Below are 6732 nucleotides of genomic sequence, written 5' to 3' on the forward strand. Positions count from 1 at the left end.
AAACTAAGCATAAAAATGTGGCCAGAATTTGGCATAAATTATGAGTCTACAAATAAAGATTAATTTTCCTTTTAATTAATAAAACCTAGTGTTTGGCATTTTCTCTTCTAAATTCTTCAGAATCTAGAGTATATTTTTAGAATTGGGTTTGCATCCCAATTTCAAAACAACTTCTCCGAATTTCAGTTACTTCCTCAGTAAGTATGGATATAGTAATACTTGTATTCTAGGATTGTTGTGAATAGAAGATTCACAACAAAATAAGTTGTTTGTGAAGCATCTAATATAAGATCTGGAACACTGTAGAGATTCAATAAACCAGAGGAAAAATTGTTGTTGTTCTATAAGTCCAATTTCAAGCACCCACAAGAGTGGTCTTTCAGCTCTCTGTTCAGCTTCTCTACTTGTTTTTGTCTCTAGTGGTGGTGCAGGTTCAGGGCCAGGAGAAACTCTAGGCTAAGAGACTGTAATTGTCTAGGGAATGGGAGTAGGGTGAGGATTTGGAGTAGGATACAAATTGATGGGATTGTCACCACTGAGCAGGCTAGGGAAGTGGGGTAGAAACCCTTGCCGAGGTGAGGGAGGCAGAGTAAGATCTGAGAATCTTGGGGCCCACAGATAAGAGAGGAGGTGTTCTTATTGAAACAGGAAGGGGTAGGTATCTTTGCTCAAAGTCCAGGTATACCATTTGTAACTGAATGAGGACAGTAATGTCAGCTGAGTACTTGTAACATCCAACCATTTACAGTGCATTGATCTTGAGCAGCTTCAGGCTGAATTTGTCTCCCAGGACAAAAGGAGGTTAGACCCCCAGGGAAGGAGAGACTAACTACACATCTTCCCAGACTTACGATGGCATTATGTCTTTGTAAACCCATCGTAAGCTGAAAATACCATTCAATCAAAAATGTATTTAATACACCGAACCTACTGAACATCACAGCTTAGCCCAGCCTACCATAAAAGTGCTCAGAACACTTACATTAGCGTACGGTTGGGTAAAAATCATCTAACACAGCCTCTTTCCTGGCTGGAACCATGGAAGGTGCTGAGGAGAAGAAAAAGAAGTTTCCTGCTGTGCCAGAAACCCTTAAGAAAAAGCGGAAGAATTTCTCAGAGCTTAAGATCAAGCGCCTGAGAAAGAAATTTGCCCAGAAGATGCTTCGAAAGGCAAGGAGGAAGCCTTATCTATGAAAAAGCTAAGTACGATCACAAGGAATACCAGCAGATGTACAGAACTGAAATTCGAATGGCTAGGATGGCAAGAAAAGCCGGCAACTTCTACGTACCAGCGGAACCCAAATTGACATTTGTCATCAGGATCAGAGGTAACAGTGGTGTGAGCCCAAAGGTTCGAAAGGTGTTTGTTGCAGCTTCTTCGCCTCTGTCAGATTTTCAATGGCACATTTGTGAAGCTCAACAAGGCTTCGATTAACATGCTGAGCACTGTGGAACCATACATTGCATGGGGGTACCCAAACCTGAAGTCAGTAAATGAATTGATCTACAAGTGTGGTTAGATCTACAAGTGTGGTTATGGCAAAATCAACAAGAAGCGAATTGCCCTGACGGATAATGTGTTGATTGCTCGATCTCTTGGCAAATACGGTATTATCTGCATGGAGGATCTGATTCATGAGATCTATACTGTTGGAAAACGTTTCAAAGAAGCAAACAACTTCCTGTGGCCCTTCAAATTGTCTTCTCCACGAGGTGGAATGAAGATAAAGACTACCCATTTTGTAGAAGGTGGAGATGCTGGCGACAGAGAAGACTAGATCAACAGACTTATAAGAAGGATGAACTAAGGTATCTACCATGATTATTTTTGTAATCTGGTCAGTTAATAAACAGTGACTGCTTTCAAATTGAAAAAACAAAATCATCTAACACAAAGCCTATTTTCTAATAAAGTGCTGAATATCTCATGTAACTTACTGAATACTGAAAGTGAAAAAGAACAGGTGTATGGGTACCGAATGCTTGTAAGTGTATCCATTGTTTATCCTTGTGATTGCATGGCTGGCTGGGAGCTGTGGCTGCCACTGTCCAGCATCATGAGAGTGTCGTGTTATGTATCAGTAGCCCAAGAAAAGATTAAAATTCACAATTCAAAGTTCAGCTTCTAGTGAATGCATATTGCTTTGGCACCATCGTGGTCAAAAAATCGTAAAGTCTAGCCATCGTAAGTCGGGACTGTCTTTATATCTTTTCCAATTCAGAAGTGAACCCCCCTGCCCCAAGCAGCTCCCGCTCAGGGACACTGAAATCTCTGAAACACTAGCTTATGGAGTCTTGAACTTCTTTACACTGGAAGCAAACTGTTAGCCATAAAGGTTTTAAAATGCAAATAAACAGAAATAAATAACCAATTTGTTTCTATTTTAATATATAGGATATGGATAAGAACGCCAAAAGGTATCTGGAACCCTGTCCCAACTGTGATTTCTTTCTCCACTATGGGCAGATTTTCTAAAAATATCAGGTTTATTGAGGTATAATTTACATATAATAAAATTCTCTGTAGGTTTGATTTTGTTGAGACACAAGACAACTCTTCTTCAACTATCTTACTAGACACTTGTGCAAAGGCCATTCAGGCTGCACCACAAATTGTTGATGAAATTCAGCTTCCCACACCACAGCGGTCTATGCTGGAATGGAAGGAGCATTGTATCAGTGGCCCAGGTGGAATCCTGAGACCAGCTAATTCCATTATATTCCTGTCATTTTTGCCACCACCAGAAAATGTGGTCTCTCTTGCCTCCCAGTCCCAGTACTGTTTGCTCTGGGCCTCCTAACCTCCGTTTCTGCTCTCTATCCAAACTTTCCTTCCAACTGCAGCTTGCATTCCTTTGTAAATGACTCCTCTGTCTTTAATGCTGATGTAGTCATTAATGGAGTTGCAATGTGCACATTTTGCCTGCTGATGGGTTTGGAGAGTCCCTTAGATATGTGTCCAGTATTACAAGCATACATGCATCCTCCCCATGACCCCTCTCCTTCCACACACTCTAAAATGTTCTTCCCTGATAGTGTGTAAGCTCCATGGCGGCACAGATTTTTGTTTTGTTCACTAATGTGGACCAAGTAACCAGAACAGTGCCCCTCCTAGAGTAGGTATTCCATAACTATTAGTTAAATGAATGAAGTCTGGGTATTCTTCAAAAAATATATGGTTATATGCTAGTATAAAAATAAATGATTAAAAAATTCTCTTTCCCTCATGGAGTTAACATTCTCACGTGTGAGTGTTAGAAAAGGCCAGACACCAGGAATGTAAACGTTGTACTATGGGGAAAATAAATCAAGCTAAGGAAATAGAGAGTTACTCGTAGTGTTTTGGTTATTTTAGGTAGAGTGGGCAGGACAGTCCTCTTTGGGGAGACAAATTTGGACAGAGTATTGAGTGATGTGAAGATTTTGGACATGACATGAAGAGATTTGGGAGCAGGCAAGGGTAACAGAAAGTATAAAGGTCATGAGACGGGAGCATGTTTTGCGCATCTGAAGGAGAGAGAAGAGTGGGAAATGTTATCAGGGAGATGAGCAAGGGCTGTATTGCGCACGTCTTATAGGTTATGCTAAGGATTTTGAATTTTATTTAAATGTGATGGAAGCCATGGGAGAGTTTGGAACAGGAAAATCACACAGTCTCATTTATAGGATTAAAAGATCACTGAGTAAAAGTCTACTTGGTGAAGAGACCAGCAAGGAGACTATTGCAGCATCAAGTGAGGGATGATGGTGGATTGAACTGGGATGGTGGCAGTGGAGGGGAGCTCAGGTTCTGGATATATTATGAAGGTAGAGTTTTGAAGGTGGATTCCATGTGGGTAAGGGAAAGAGAGGAATTAAGGAGGGGCCCTAGGTTTCTTAACTGAGCTGGGATATCCTTTTTATTGTAAGTGTTTCCTCAGGGAAGAGAGTGAACTGATGCATTTTAGGAAAATATTTATTCTGTCTCCCTGCAAACTCAAAAGAAAATGGTTATTTAAAAAAAACAGTCTACCTTTTTTCTTTTAATATTTTTTATTTTGAAAAATGTCAGGAAGGTGAAAAAATAGTACAATGGACAACTATATACCCTTCGCCTACATCCATTAATTGTTTATATTTTATTGTATTTGTTATCTCTCTCTCCATATATATACACACGAACACATACAATTTTCCCTCTGATGCATTTGAAAGTATATTGCAGACATCATGAAGCTGCACCCCTAATATTTCAACATATATTTACTGATAACAAGGAAATTTTCCTACACAAGCACCAGACCAGAGACATTTAACATTGATACAATGCTATTAATCTAATATGCAACCCATATTGAAATTTTCTGTTGTACAAATAATGTTTTTTCTTTTACCCTGAGTCAACCAAGTCTCATTCGTTGCCTGAAGTTATGTTTCTTTAGTTTCCTTTAATCTGGAGAAAGAGTTGGCAAATTTTTTATTAAAGGCTCAGATAGCAAATATTTTAGGCTTTATGGGCCACATATAGTCTCTGTTGCAACTGCTTAGCTCTGCTATTACAGAGCAAAAAGAGCCATTGACAACCTGATGAGTGTGGCTGTGTGCCAATAAAACTTTATTTATGGACTATGAAATTTGAATTTCATATACATTTCATGGTTCATGAAATATTATTCTTCTTTTGATTTTTCCCCAACAATTAAAAAATATAACCATGGTCTGATTGTGGGCTGTACAAAAACAAGCTGCATTTATCCATTGGCCTATAGTTTGCCAATCGCTGATCTAGAACAAATTTCTCACCTTTTTATTGTCTTTAATGACACTGACATTTTTGAAAAGTCCAGGCCTGTTGTCATGTTGAATGTCAAAATCAGATTAGTCGGATTGTTTCTTCGTTATTAAATACAGGTTAGTCATTTTTGCAAGAACGTATTCAGGTGGTGGTGTGTCTTTCTCAGTGCCTCACAGGTCAAGAGGTATATGTGATATCGGTTTATGCTATTATTTGTGATGCTCCCTTCTTTTCTCTAATTCAGTTTTGTGAGCATAAAATGTGACATTCTTATTGATCTGACCATGTCCATATACAGAGAACCTATAAACATTGGAATTCATAATGAGAAACCAACGGGTACCCAATAGAAACACAATTATATGGGGAGATGATCAACCACCATGAACCTTGTGCATTGTTGATGGCATACTGTTAGTAAGAGACAAACATTTTCAAATGAATGAAGAATTTTATGACATTATTACTTTAACTTTGTTTTATTAAAAAGTTTTAAAAAATCATATACAGAAGATTGGGCCAGTCACGTGCCTCTATTCATGGTATACTATTATCTTCTATCCCTGTGAGGCCCCTCTCATTTTATTTCTCCTTTTTATTTTCAATCTTCCTCTCCCTGCCCACCACCCCTCCATAGAAACCCACTCTACTGCATTTGGATATACTTGTATCTGAAAAATATAGCATGTTGCCTTGTATTTGTATGTTTTAAATTTACATAAGTGACAGTGTATTACCATCTCATTTTTTTCTGACTTTCTTATTCCACACTAGGTAAAGATTGATGCATATTGTTCTGTGTCCTTCTGCTCTGAGCATAATATTCCATAGTGCACATCTACCATGCTTTATTTATTTATTTCCCTAGCAAATTGCAGCTGAGTTGCTTCCAACTTCCTTTTACCACAAACACTGCTGTGATAAACACAATCATACATCAGTCCTTCTATATCTCTGCCCCTATTTCTCTGGGACATGTACTTAGGAGGACTGGGGGTCACAGGGTATGCACATCCTGCAGCACTCTGAGCACTGCCAGACAATAGGGCCCCATCGCTCCCCATGCCTGTCAGTGATCCACAAGGTTCCTACTTCTCCATATTCTCACTAACATTTTTAATTTTTTGCCAAAGTGGTAGGTATGAAGGGATGCCTCATGTTTTAAATTTGCATCTGTATGAGAGTTAGTGTAGTTGTTCATCTCTTCAGATAATTATTATTCTCTTGGGTTTCTCATCTTGTACTTGTTGATGCAAGGCAAGAGTCCTTTCTATCTTCTAAATATAAATTGATAGTCTTTTTTGATGTGTTTATATTACAAAGTGGGAATTAGAGAGAAAGAGCATGGGAGAGAACAAATATGGCAGAATGTTAACAGTTAATGAATCTTTTAAGAGTTTATATAGATTTCATCATGTTATTCTTCCTACTATATGTTTGAAAACGCCTATACTAAAAATTTGGGGTTTTCTTTGCATCAGTAGAGCTCTATGATGTTATGCTATGCTACGCTGTGCTATGATGCTTGTGGATGTTTACTTGTGGAGCTGAAATATAGAAAGCACTTATACATTAATTCATCTATTGAAGACATAGATATTGATAAACCGTCATGAGACAGGTGCTCTTCTGAGTAGTGGTGATATGGTGGTGAATGAGACAAGTCCTTAATTGTAAGGAAATGACTCCTAAGTGAAGGAGGATGGACCATACATAAGAAAACCAGTAAAGGAAAAAGATAATTTCAGGTAGTAACACATACTCTGAAAAAAATAAAACAGGTTGTATGATAGTGACTAGGGAGGTCTGATGTACTATAAATGTGAAATCAGTGGACTGAGTGAATAAGAATTTTTAGATTAAAGATAGAATGGCATGATAGGAGATCACGGACTTTGAAATCAGACAAATCTGGGTTCAAACTCTGGTCTCTTCACTAGATAAGGACTCAGACAGAC

At 38.4% G+C, this 6732-nt stretch overlaps 1 pseudogene; it reads left to right on the forward strand.

The window, feature by feature from the left end:
- Nucleotides 1-1031: 1031 nt before the first annotated feature.
- LOC132521822 (large ribosomal subunit protein uL30-like) lies at nucleotides 1032-1808 on the forward strand (annotated as a pseudogene).
- Nucleotides 1809-6732: the final 4924 nt, after the last annotated feature.

This window comes from Lagenorhynchus albirostris, chromosome 6, assembly GCF_949774975.1.
Source record: "Lagenorhynchus albirostris chromosome 6, mLagAlb1.1, whole genome shotgun sequence".
In the NCBI taxonomy this organism is placed as follows: Eukaryota; Metazoa; Chordata; class Mammalia; order Artiodactyla; family Delphinidae; genus Lagenorhynchus; species Lagenorhynchus albirostris.